Below are 14,512 nucleotides of genomic sequence, written 5' to 3'. Positions count from 1 at the left end.
ATGGTGTCGAAGGCCTTTTTGAGGTCAAAGAAGGCCATGTACAGCGGTTGGTGCTGTTCCCTGCATTTCTCTTGTAGTTGGCGTGTGGTGAAGATCATGTCCATTGTGCCCCTTAGTGGGTGGAATCCGCATTGTGACTCTGGGAGGAGCTCTTCAGCCACTGGGAGAAGGCGATTGAGGAGGATTCTTGCAATGACTTTCCCTGTGGCAGACAGCAGGGAGACTCCTCTGTAATTACTGCAATCGGACTTGTCACCTTTCTTGAAGATAGTCATGATTATGGCATCTCTGAGATCCCCTGGCATCTCTCCTCCTTCCAGATAAGAGAAATGAGTTCATGTATTCGCGCCAATAGTATTTCCCCGCCATCTTTTCGCGCCTCAGCGGGAATTCCATCTGCTCCTAAGGCCTTGTTCTTCTTCAGTTGTCAGATGGCCTTTTCAACCTCATGCCGGGCTGTGGTTGTGCTGAGATGGTGGCGGGTAGCATGCTGCGGGATGGAGTTGAGGACACTTGTGTCGAAGACAGAGTCTTGGTTAAGGAGATCTTCGAAGTGCTCCTTCCAGCGGGCACTGACTGCCTCTCTGTCCTTGATGAGTACCTCTCCATTCTTGGCCCGCAGTGGGGTAGGACCTTGGGTGCTTGGGCCATAGATGGTTTTGACTGCGCTAAAGAATCCACGCACGTCGTGGTTGTTGGCTAGCTGCTGAATCTCCTGCGCTTTCTCCACCCACCATCTGTTCTTTAGGTCACGAGTTTTTTGTTGGACCTCGGCCTTCAGGCATCTGTAGAGCTGCTTTCTTGCTCTTGAGTTCTATTGCTGTTTCCAGATCAGGAATGCCTTGCGCTTGCGGCTTATTAGCTCCTGGATCTCCTGGTTGTTCTCATTGAACCAGTCTTGGTATTTCCTGGTCGAGTGACCGAGCATCTCTTCACAGGTGCTGATTATGGAGGCCTTGAGTGCAGACCAGGCGCTGTGGACACCCTGTATCTTTGAATCACTGGAAGTCGTCAGGTTGGTTGTGAGGTGCAGGCTGAATAGGGCTTTCTTAGCGGGGTCTTTGGGTGCTCCAGCGTTGATTTTCCTGTGGCATTGCTTCTGTTGCCGCTGCTGTTTTGGGGCTACGTTGATGGAGATGACAGAGCGGATTAGGCGGTGGTCTGTCCAGCAGTTGTCAGCTCCTGTCATGGCGCAGCTGATGCAGACGTCCTTGTGGTCCCTCGCTTGGACGATGACATAGTCCAGCAGATGCCAGTGCTTGGAGCGAGGGTGTTGCCATGAAGCCTTGTACTTGTCTCTCTGACAGAACAAGGTGTTGGTTATGACAAGGCCATATGACAGGAAGGATGTTCCCGATGGCAAGGGAGTCCAGAACCAGGGGTCACAGTCTAAAGATAAGGGGTAAGCCATTTAGGACTGAGATGAGGAGGAATTTCTTCACCCAGAGAGTGATGAAGCTGTGGAATTCTCTACCACACAGGGCAGTTGAGGCCAATTCATTAAATATATTCAAGAAGGAGTTAGATATATTTTTTAAGGCTAAAGGGATCAAGGGATATGGGGAGAAGCAGGGACAGGGTACTGAATTTGGATGATCAGCCATGATCTCATTAAATGGCGGAACAGGCTCGAGGGGCCGAATGGCCTACTCCTGCTCCTATCTTCTATGTTTCTATGTTCTAAGCATTTCGTCAGGAGGAGGGTACCGTTGGAGTTGGCTTTCCCTACCCCCTCTCTGCCGATCACACCACCCCAGAGGTCTGTGTCCTTTCCAACTCTGGCGTTGAAGTCGCCAACGAGGATCAGCTTGTTGCCCGTTGGGACTCGGGACAGGGATTGTTCGAGGCTGGAATGCTGATGATGATAATACATATATGTGGTAAACCACTGTCATACCTGTCTGTGTCTGTATGTGTATTCCACTAGGTACAGGTCTGGACATGCCTCGGCTGACTCCTCCCACTATTCCAGGTATATAAGTGACTACCTCCCAGTCCCTTAGTATTCTGGACGGGTCGACCACTCGAGACAAGACCTTCATTCTTTAGTTAATAAAAGCCTGATTGTTACTCGCTCAACTTCAGTCTTTTGAGTAATTGATGGCGCATCAATATATAAGTTAATTATTAATAAGTGGGAGCTCAAAGTGAAATTGCCCTTTTTCTGTCTTCTATGTTCAGGGAGGTGATAGTTTAATTTAGGTAACAGCTTTACATCAATCCTGATACTCTTTACATTCAGTCGCACGATAGGTGAGGATACTTGCGTGGCTCTGGTGAGTGTTTAATGTTACTCGGCACGGACACAAATCGTAGAGCAAGTTATTATCTTAATGGCAAGAAACTGGAAAGTACTGAAGTACAAAGGGATCTGGGGGTCCTGGTGCACGAAACTCAAAAGGTTAGTATGCAGGTGCAGCAAGTGATTAAGAAGGCCAATGGAATGTTGGCTTTCATTGCTAGGGGGATAGAATATAAAAATAAGGGAGGTATTGCTTCAGTTGTACAAGGTATTGGTGAGACCGCACCTAGAATACTGCGTACAGTTTTGGTGTCCATACTTAAGAAAGGACATACTTGCTCTCGAGTCAGTACAAAGAAGGTTCACTCGGTTAATCCCGGGGATGAGGGGATGGACATATGAGGAGAGGTTGAGTAGATTGGGACTCTACTCATTGGAGTTCAGAAGAATGAGAGGCGATCTTATTGAAACATATAAGATTGTGAAGGGGTTGGATCGGGTGGATGCGGTGAGGATGTTCCCGATGATGGGTGAAACTAGAACTAGGGGGCATAGTCTTAGAATAAGGGGCTGCTCTTTCAAAACTGAGATGAGGAGGAACTACTTCACTCAGAGGGTGGTAGGTCCATGGAATATGCTGCCCCAAAAAGCTGTAGAAGCTACATCATTACATAAATTTAAAACAGAAATAGACAGTTTCCTAGAAGTAAAGGGAATTGAGGGTTTCGGGGAGCGGGCAGGAATGTGGACATGAGTCTAGGTTCGGATCGGTCATGGCCCTGTGGGTAGCGGAGCGGGCCCAGGGGCCGTGTAGCCTGATCCTGCTCCTATTTCGTGTGTCTAATTCTGTTAGATTCAGGAGATGGTTCTGTGATCGTAGATTGGCGGTTAGGATCAGATCAGCCATGATCTTATTGAATGGCGGAGCAGGCTCGAGGGGCCGATTGGCCTACTCCTGCTCCTATTTCTTATGTTCTTATGTTCTTACACCGTGTTAACCTGTCACCGTTGCAATAACCTCACACGTTTTAAAACACTCTGCTAATCAGCTGGTAGTATTTTTGCCAGTGGGTGGTACTGTCTGACAGCTAGTGGCTGGAGTGCCAAACTCTCAGCCAACACATCTGGCATCAAACACCTGTCCTCACTCGGTCAGTCCACAGGATCCATTTTTTGTTCTTTTCGGTTCAAGCTACAGTCCAGAGTTTGTATCTCCCCGTGGTGTCAGCCGCGGCTCAATAGGTAGCACTTTTGCCTCTGAGTCAGAAGGTTGTGGGTTCAAGGCCCACTCCTGAAAAAAAACAAAATTGACACTCTAGGCCGGTATTGAGGGAGTGCTGCACTGTTGGAGGTGCTGCCTTTTGGATGAAACATTAAATTGAGGCCCTGTCTGCTCTCTCAGGTGGCTGTAAAAAATTCCATGGCCCTATTTTGAAGAAGAGCAGGGGAGTTATCCCCGGTGTCCTGGCCAATATTTATCCCTCAATCAACATCACTAAAACAGATTATCTGGTCATTACGTTTGCGGGAGCTTGCTGCCACATTTCCTACATTACAACAGCGACTACACTTCAAAAGTACTTCACTGGCTGTAAAGCGCGTTGGGATGTCCTGAGGGGGTGAAAATAAGTGCAAGTCTTTTTTCCAGTTTAATTTTATGCAAATATTCTTTGCCACCTCTGTGTATTAACTGCTTAACTTAGATTGAGAAAGTGAGGATCACTAGACATCTGATAGAAATATGGGGATTTGCCATTTTCTAAATAACAATAAATATTTTTGTCTTTTTACAGACAAGAAATTATATAGCTTTTATGACATGGATTTTGAACGGATGAATTTTACGCGACTAAGAGATTTAAATTGTGTAGTACACGGGGGAGTGTGGATCAGCAATAAAGGCTTGGATTTTGTGGTCAGTGACAATCAAATGTCGCTGGCCATTCATTACACCTACACTTGTCCACAGACTTTCTATGGGCTTTTGCACTGGAACTTGCGGTTATGAGAAAGCCAAAACGGCACGACGCCCTCTACAGGGGATCTGGGACCTGTGTGAACAGGGCAAGCAACTAACCAATCCTTATCCAATCAGTGTGAAGAATCCTTGCTGAGAAAGGCAGAGTCGAAAGCAGGAAGAGTCAGTTAGACTATTTAATTCAATGTCAAATCATGTACAGAAAGTGAAATAAAGAGAGAGGGAAAGAAAGATGGTAATAAGAGAGAGAGAGAGAAAAGAGTCAGAAAGAAAAAGTAAAATAAGTAGGGGGGAAAATTTGGTTGCTTTGCGCCTCCCGTTTGCGCCCTAAGAGGGCGCTAATGGGGCGCAAAGCAACTAGCGCCCAGGCACGGCGATGTTTGCACCGCTCGCAAAATTGACCAGACATTTTGCGGCGGTGCTAAACACTACCACCACGATCTCCTGCGCCCACAGATCGTGACGTCAGTCGAGCGTGAAACACCCCGGTAGAGCCCCGGACCGGATATTGAGTGGCGCCCCCTGCCGCTAGCAATGACAGGTTGAGGGGAGCGTTTTGCAGTCGGGAAAGGACTGGGGAGCACTATTTAAAGGCGGCCGCTTCCTGCCTTTTTTTGTCGGCGACATTTTTGCACCACGCATTCCGAGAGAGGGAGAGAGACTTCTGGAGAGATTCAATGCTGTGTGAAGGAGCAGCAATTTGCAGGTTCATTTTTGATTTGAAATTCCTTGCATCGATTTAGAAGAGACTATGGGGGCTGCACTCTGAGATCTTTCCCTGGGCCTCTCCATTGTTCTTTCCAGCAGATTTGATGTACAGGTCTCTCCAGGCTGAGATTCAAGGCTGCAATGAGCAGGGTGTGGATGGAGAGCAAGATCGACCCTCCCCTTTAAGAACTGGCCGGCGCCATTGTGTCTGTGTTCCATTGCTGACTGACATCACATGAGCTTTGCCAGTGCTCTGAGGTAGCGCCTCGCTCCTCGGCGTTAGCACCGTAAGAGAGGTGTGTGGTGCCTGATTTAGCGCTCCAATCACCTCCAGGGGCGATAGAAGCCAAGTTTGCAGTCAGAGGTCATAATTAGCACCAGGCGCTAAACTTTGCGCACGGCCAATAATTGCGCCACAAACGGGGTGATACTGAATTTCTCCCCCGTCATTTTTTAATTTTTTTAAATCGCCAACAATAATTAAAATCTGAAGGAATGAGACTCCACACTTGTAAAAGTTAATTTTCAGGACCAGAGAGGTTGTTTGGCAGTAATTAAGACTTAACACAGAGTTAAAATTTCACTTACACTTGCATGGACAAGCCCTAACTTTTTTGGGTGTATTTAGTGCGTATCTAGTGGGTAAGTATCGCAAATTCATGCCCTTCCATGTGTTTGAATGCCGAGTCTTTCGGCGGGGCACCAGTGTATCAAAGCATCTGGAGGAGAAGGGCACCTCAGACAGTAACGTCCAGATTTCTATGTTTAACTGCACTTGTGCGGATGCTGGAAGCTGCTGTCCGATTTACTGTTTAATAACAGTGAGCGCTGACAGCTTTTTTTTCAGAGGAAGAGGGCAAAATACCAGAGGTGCAAGGGAACCTAAAAATAAGTCAAAGGGAGGAACTTATTGGATATAATATAAGTAAAAAAATGATAATGGAGAAAATAATGAGACTTAAGATAGACAAATCCCCAGGACCTGATGGTTTTCACCCCAGGGTGTTAAAAGAAATAGATGAAGAAATTGCAGGTATATTAGTCATAACATTCCAAAGCCCTCTAGATTCAGGAATTGTGCCTTTGGATTGGAAAATTGCAAATGTCACTCCATTATTTAAGAAGTGAGGGAGGGAAGAGAAACCAGGTAACTACAGACCTGTCAGTTTAACATCAATTGTGGGGAAGTTACTGGAATCTATCATCAGGGACAGAGTGACTGAGCATTTGGACAAGTATGATCTGATCAAAGAGAGTCAGCATGGATTTGTAAACAGTAGGTCATTTCTGGCCAATCTAGTTGAATTTTTTGAGGAGGTCACTAACACAATGGATAGGAGGCTGTCAATGGATGTTGTCTGTATGGACTTCCAGAAGGCATTTAATAAGGTTCCGGACAAGAGATTATGAGCAAAAATGAGAGGAAGTACAATCTCCATTGGTAACCTGACCATGTGGACAGGACTCAGGATATCAGACATCACTGAATATCAGTGTTAAACACCACATTTTGGAAAATATGAATAATATTGATTGAGGTCGTAGAGAATGACCACAGCCTGTGGAATCATGCAAGCAGTTAGCATTATCAGGAATGGGAGAAAATTGGCAAGCAAAAAAAAATGCTATTGTCTGATTCAAACTAACAAGGGTGGTAGGAGGTTAGACACAAGGGGGAAATCTGATGGATTTTCATCATAGAATAAAAGAAAGAACTTTTTAAAAATGTGTTTATGGGATGTGGGCATCGCTGGCAAGGCCAGCATTTTTGCCCATCCCTAATTGCCCTTAAGAAGGTGGTGGTGAGCCGCCTTCTTGAACCATTGCAGTCCGTGTGGTGAAGGTGCTCCCACAGTGCTGTTAGGGAGGGAGTTCCAGGATTTTGACCCAGCGACGATGAAGGAACAGCGATATACTTCTAAGTTAGGGTGGTGTGTGACTTGGAGGGAAACTTGGAGGTGGTGGTGTTCCCATGCACCTGCTGCCCTTGTCCTTCTAGGTGGAAGAGGTCGCGGGTTTGGGAGGTGCTGCCAAAGAAAACTCTACGATTTGCTGCAGTGCATCTTGTAGATGGTAAATACTGCAGCCACGGTACACCGGTGGTGGAGGGAGTGAATGTTTAAGCTGGTGGATGGGGTGCCAATCAAGCGGGCTGCTTTGTCCTGGATGGTGTCGAGCTTCTTGAGTGTTGTTGGAGCTGCACTCATCCAGGCAAATGGAGAGTATTCCATCACACTCCTTACTTGTGCCTTGTAGATAGTGGAAAGGCTTTGGGGAGTCAGGAGGTGAGACACTCGCCGCAGAATACCTAGCCTCTGACCTGCTCTTGTTGCCACAGTATTTATGTGGCTGGTCCAGTTAAGTTTCTGGTCAATGGTGACCCCCAGGATGTTGATGGTGGGGGATTCGGCGATGGTAATGCCGTTGAAAGTCAAGGGGAGGTATTTAGACTCTCGCTTGTTGGAGATAGTCATTGCCTGGCACTTCTGTTGCGCGAATGTTACCTGCCACTTATCAGCCCAAGCCTGGACATCATCCAGGTCTTGTTGTATGCGGGCATGGACTGCTTCATTATCTGAGGAGTTGTGAATGGTGCTGAACACTGCAGTCATCAGCAAACATCCCCACTTCTGACCTTATGATGGAGGGAAAGTCATTGATGAAGCAGCTGAAGATGGTTGGGCCTAGGACACTGCCCTGAGGAACTCCTGCAGCGATGTCCTGGGGCTGTGATGATTGACCTTCAACCACCACAACCATCTTCCTTTGTGCTAGGCATGACTCCAGCCAGTGGAGCATTTCCCCACCTCCCCCCCCCCCCCCCCCCCGATTCCCATTGATTTCAGTTTTACTGGGGCTCCTTGATGCCACAGTCGTTCAAATGCTGCCTTGATGTCAAGGGCAGTCACTCGCACCTCACCTGTGGAATTCAGCTACTTTGTCCATGTTTGGACCAAGGCTGTAATGAGGTCAGGAGCTGAGTGGTCTTGGCGGAACCCAAACTGGGCATCAGTGAGCAGGTTATTGGTGAGTAAGTGCCACTTGATAGCACTGTCGATGACACCTTCCATCACTTTGCTGATGATTGAGAGTAGACTGATGGGGTGGTAATTGGTCGGGTTGGATTTGTCCTGCTTTTTGTGGACAGGACATATCCGTGCAGTTTTCCACATTGTTGGATAGATGTCAGTGTTGTAGCTGTACTGGAACAGCTTGGCTAGATGCGCGGCTAGTTCTGGAGCACAAGTCTTCAGCACGACAGCCGGGATGTTGTCGGGGCCCACTGTCTTTGCTGTATCCAGTGCGCTCAGCCGTTTCTTGATATCACGTGGAGTGAATCGAATTGACTGAAGACTGGCTTCTGTGATGGTGGGGACCTCAGGAGTAGGCCGATATGGATCATCCACTCGGCACGTCTGGCTTGTATTTATATAGCACCTATCACAACTTTAGGATGTCCCAAAGTGCTTTACAGCTAATGAAGTACTTTTTGAAGTGTAGTCACTATTGTAATGTGGGAAACGCAGCAGCCACTTTGCGCTTTACATCCAATGAAGGTTGACGCATAAATGTTGGCCAGGACACTGGGGAGAACGCCCCTCCTCTTCTCCAAATTAGCGCCATGGAATCTTTTACGTCCACCTGAGAGGGCAGACGGCGCCTCGGTTTAAGGTCACATCCAAAAGTTGACACCTCTGACAGTGCAGCACTCCCTCAGCATTACACTGGAGTGTCAGCCTGGATTATGTGCTCAAGTCTCATAGCGTGGAATCCACAACCTTCTGACTCAGAGGCCGGAGTGCTACCCACTGATCCACAGCTGAACCATAGAATAGAAAAGCAGAATTAAGACAGATTTCTGAATTATACTGAAGACTGTTACTGTGAGCTTAGGAAGAACCAGCTTCAGCGTGAAAGAAGTTCCCAGTAAAGCAAGTCCTTTCTCGAATGCAGCGTCCAAACCAATTTTTGTTAGGCAAGGGTATTAAGGGTTACGGAACCAAACCGGGTAGATGGAGTTGAGATACAGATCAGCCATGATCTAATTGAATGCCAGAACAGGCTCGAGGGGCTGAATGGCCTACTCCTGTTCCTATGTTCCTAAGGACAAAGCTCTCTGATCCGAACTGAGAGTGCAGCTTGTGACGCCTATGCTGACTGTAGAAGTGTAGGAGAGATAAATGGACACGATACAAGTTACATTGTCTGCACAAGAGTGTGGCTGACTCCTTCAAAAAAAAGTAACAAATAAAATGCAGAGACTTGAGGGGGGGGGGGGCCTGGTTTGTTTAGTTTGGACAACTGCTGGCTTCTCCGAATGCTCCATTTCGCTTGGTACCTCAAAATTTCCACACACGGGCAAATCAGCAAAGAAAACCTACCTCTACATAGTGGTCTCCTCTACATTGGGGAGACCAAACGCTTTGCGGAACACCTCCGCTCAGTCCGTAAGGATGACCCTGAGCTTCCAGTCACCTGTTATTTTAATTCACCGCTCCATTCCCACTCAGACCTCACCGTACTCGGGCTATTGCATTGTTCCACGGAAGCTCAGCGTAAGCTCGAGGAACAGCACCTCATCTTTCGATTAGGCACTTTACAGTCTTCCGGACTCAACATCGAGTTCAACAATTTCAGATCATAACCTCGGCCCCCATTACATTTTTATATATATGTTTTATCCACACCTTTGTTTTGGTTTTTCCCTCCCCCCCACCTTTCCTTTTTTTCTCTCCCACATGGCAGCTGTCTCTCATTCTGCCAGCGCATTTCACACCTAATCTAGAGCCGTCTTTTGTCTCCACTAGTCCTATCACCATCTCGTCTGGTTTTGAATACCTCTTAATGTCTCTTCACTTCTCTTTTGTTCTTTCATCCCCATTTCCCAGCCCCCAAACTGGCCTTTTAATCTGTTTCATTTCCTGTCCTTTTTCAGTCTTGACAAAGGGTTTCGACCTGAAACGTTGACTCTATTTCTCTCTCTAAGGATGTTGCCTGGCCTGCTGAGTTTTTGCAGCATTTTCTGTTGTTATTAAGAAAACCTACCTATCGCCTAAAGCATGGCCGAGCCTGGGTGGAGCCCACAAGCTTCGTGCACAAGCGCCTGGCACTCCGCACACACACACACTAAACACTTTTGGGTGTCCTTGAGCGGCTCCACTGCAATCTTCGCTCACAAGTGATTGGAACCCATCAAACTCCACGCTCATGCACAGAAACACTTTGATGGCGTTCTGGGGTGACTCGGCTCAAAGTGCTCGAGGCAGCAAAACCGAGGGTTTTCATCAACAAACGTTGATGTGCAGAAACTCTTGACCGTCGAGGTGAAATGCTCACGGTGGCATATATTCAGTTGGTTGGTTTTTTTTATTCGTGACCTCTTCCACCTAGAAGGACAAGGGCAGCAGGCGCATGAGAACACCAGCACCTCCAAGTTCCCCTCCAAGTCACACACCATCCTGACTTAGAAGTATATCAGTCGATCCATCATCGTCGCTGGGTCAAAATCCTGGAACTCCCTCCCTAACAGTGCTGTGGGAGCACCTTCACCACACGGACTGCAGCGGTTCAAGAAGGTGGCTCACCACCACCTTCTCAAGCTGGGCAATAAATGCTGGCCTTGCCAGCGTCGCCCACATCCCATAAACGAATAAAAAAAATAAAAATAACACTGGCTGCTCTTCTTCGAATTGTGTTATGATCTTTTATTCCTGACAGCCTGTTCTTATAGCACTGTTGCTGGGTTTTACAGTACAGTTTGAGGCACAGCTGTTGGATCTTATAGTAGTTTTATAGCATTGATATTGGGTTTCATGGTCAACATTTATGGCATTGATGTGTTTTGTACAGTATTCTTACGGCATTGCAGTTGGGTTTTAATAGTAGTTTTATTGCATTCCTGTTTGGACTTTAATGGAATTTTATAGTATTGATGGTTTATTTTATATTCCACTGTGGTTAGGTTTTTTCGCTCAGTCTTATGGCCTTGTACCACATGCCATTCTTTACATCTGGGCCCGCACTCCTTTCTCTTGTATTGCCTGTATCACCTGGAATACTCTTCAAACAAACAGACCCCAAGGTAGCCAAAACCTTTGAAAGAATATTAAAGTCGATTCGCCATTACTTCTGCTAGGCTTCTGCAAATATGAAAGCGTCAAAACACATGCAGGCCTGTGCAGTCAGGCTGTTGCAATATTGCTCCTCTCCCCACAGAAGCACTGGCACCTTCGGTCTTACATACATACCGAACATATGAAAATGACTGGCAGGAAAAGGCCAGTTGCCTGAAGAAAGAAAGCACTTTCATTTATATAGTGCCTTTCACGACCTCAGGATGTCCCAAAGCGCTTTACAGCCAACGAAGTACATTTAGAAGTGTAGTCACTGGTGTAATGTAGGAAACATGCTCCCACAAACAGCAATGGGATAATGATCAGATAATCTGTTTTTAATGATGTTGCTTGGGGGATACATATTGGGCAGGACACTGGGGAGAACGTCCCTGCTCTTCTTCGAAATAGTGCCATGGGATCTTTTAAATCCACCTGAGAGGGCAGACCTCCTACATTGCAACACTTCCTCAGAAGTGCACTGAAGTGTCAGCCTAGATCTTGTGCTCAAGTCTCTTGAATGGGACCCATGACCTTCTGGCTTCGAGGCGAGAGTGCGACTCACTGAGCCAAGCCTGCCCCACACTCATGGAGTATTATGACTAGACACTTTCTACCCCCCCCCCCCCGCCCCCCCTCTGCAGCCATGTAATCTTCTGGGACAGGCACAATAAAAAACCCAAAAAATCCGGGACCGATAAGGGAAAGACACAAACCCAATGGAAAAGATCCAGCATAGAATCAATAGGATGTTACCAGGGATGAGTGGATACAGTTTAAAAGTGCGGCTTGAACCTCTGTTCATCTAGTCACCTTCGCAGTGAAATGATTTAATGGGAAACATTTGGGTGCCTTTAGTTCAAAGGACGAGTGGACCGTCATTCGTCTCAGGCATCGTGCGGAGGAAGGGTATGGAAAATCTTCAAAATCTGAATAACTTTGCAGGTAACAGGTTGAAACTCCGTATGTCCCCACAAACAACCTTCATCCTGTGACAAGTCGTCATTTGGGAAGCTGGAGGTAACAAATAGTCGGGGCTTTCATCCACAAACACTGCCTGCAGACGGCACACAATGCTGATTGTCCGCGCCAAGGGTGGATGGTTGGCAACTATGAAAATGTTTGCTCCATATCACAGGGTCCAATTTTCTCATAATTTGTTTTAAATCTATATATTTTTTTATTAATACAGTACTTTGTTCAAAAACAGGCCATAAAAATGCAAACAAAGCTCGGGGTTCCATTTCTAGAGGAATAGAATTGAAAAGCAAAGATGTTATGTTAACCTTGTATGGAACCTTGGTTAGACCACACTTAGAGAACTGTGCACAGTTCTTCATATTACAAAAGGGAAACTTTCCAAAACAGAGTAAAGTCATAGAGATATTTATTGGGGTAGGGTAGCATAGTGGTTACTGGGCTAGTAATCCCGAGGCCTGGACTAATGATCCAGAGACATGAGTTCAAATCCCACCACGGCAGCGGGGGAATTTAAATTCAGTTAATTAAATAAATCTGGAATAAAAAAGCCAGTATCAGTAATGAAACTACTGGATTGTCATAAAAACCCATCTGGTTCACTAATGCCCTTTAGGGAAAGAAATCTGCCGCCCTTACGCGGTCTGGCCTATATGTGACTCCAGACCCACAGCAATGTGGTTGACTCTTAACTGCCCTTGGAATGGCAGCTTGCCACCACCCTCTCAAGGGCAATTAGGGATGGGCAATAAATGCTGGCCTTGCCAGCGACATACACATCCCATGAATGAATAAAAAAAAATGTTGCTTCTGTGGAAAGAAAGATATAGATAGTGAAACATAGCTTGTGCTATAGACAGAGTGATCAACAGTTCAAGATAGAAAAAGAGACAGGAGACAAATGGCGAAAGAAAGGCCGACTTAGACAAGAGAAGTTGCTAGAGACACATAGATAAGATGGCTGCAAAATGCCAGGTAGAGGCAGCACTCGATAGATGAACATATCAATACAGATAGAAAGATACTTAGCTAAATAGAGCTCTATAGAGTGATAGGTGGATAACTGGGTAGTAATGAATAGATAACTAAGTACAGATAGGTACACAGAAACAAGTAAAAACAGAATTATAAAGTGAGAGCTAGAGATATATAAATAGATAGCGAGGTAGATAGATACAAAGGTTGAACACAAAATGATGTATTTTATCTGTGCAAGTTGACTGTAGAATTAAACTATTTCCAAGTGACACTATACATAATGTATTTTTCGTTTGACTTTTCTTATATGTAATCAGGGAATATACAGACTCAATGGCTGAATAATCTCTTTCTGTGCGCTAAACTTTTTGGTATCTTCCAGAAGTTAGAAATTCTGAAAGGTACTGAATAAAATGAGAAAAAAACTCCCCTTTCCAAATGCTCTGCCCTCCTCTCTTGAAGTGGTGACTTGTGCAGGGATACAGTTCCAGTTCTGTGGGCACAGGCAGCACTTCAACTCTTATAAGTGGCCTTTTTATGAGGGGTATTCAAACAAATTATATAAAAAGAAAAGACTTGCATTTTCTATAGCGCCTTTCACGACCACCGGACGTCCCAAAGCGCTTTACAGCCAATGAAGTACTTTTTGAAGTGTAGTCACTGTTGTAATGTAGGAAACGCGGCAGCCAATTTGTGCACAGCAAGCTCACACAAACAGCAATGTGATAATGGTCAGATAATCTATATTTTAGTGATGTTGATTGAGGGATAAATATTGGCCAGGATGCCGGGGATAACTCCCCTGCTCTTCTTCGAAAGAGTTCCCAGAGATCTTTTAGATCAGACAGGACCTTGGTTTAACAACTCATCCGACAGTGCTGCACTCCCTCAGTACTGCACTGGATTTTTGTGCTTGAGTCTCATGGAGTGGGACTTGAACCCATGACCTTCTAACTCAGAGGCAAGGGTGCTACCCACTGAGCTGCCGCTGACACCATATGCCAATATGCTAATAAAAAGAGCAGCACGTTTGAAATATACACCAGTACACTCCGATATTCTCACTGTAAATTCAAGTAGAGTATGTACGAAAGTGTAAACCTAAACCCATCAATGTGACTTTTTATATTGTTTGCCGACATATGTTTACTTGAAATCAGTATTGCACTCCTTCATTCTCTCTCTCTCCCTCCCTATATCTCTCTCTCCCTCCCGCTCAAGACCTCTGTCCCTCTTGCACTCTCATGGTCCATCTACCATTTCCTCTCTTTCCTTCATGTTCAAAAAGAAATTTTCTCCAGTTAAATATTTGGAAGACCGAAGTCATTGTCTTCGGTCCCCGCCACAAACTCCGTTCTCTAGCCACCGACTCCATCCCTCTCCCGAGCATCTGTCTGAGGCTGAACTAAACTGTTCGCGACCTTGGTGTCATATTTGACCCTGAAATGAGCTTCCGACCACATATCCGCGGCATAACTAAGACCGCCTATTTCCACCTCCGTAACATCGCCTGTC

The sequence above is a fragment of the Somniosus microcephalus genome, chromosome 17, assembly GCF_052327205.1.
Source record: "Somniosus microcephalus isolate GS21.2 chromosome 17, FLI_Smic_1.0, whole genome shotgun sequence".
Taxonomy (NCBI): Eukaryota; Metazoa; Chordata; class Chondrichthyes; order Squaliformes; family Somniosidae; genus Somniosus; species Somniosus microcephalus.
This window is presented reverse-complemented; position numbering follows the sequence as displayed.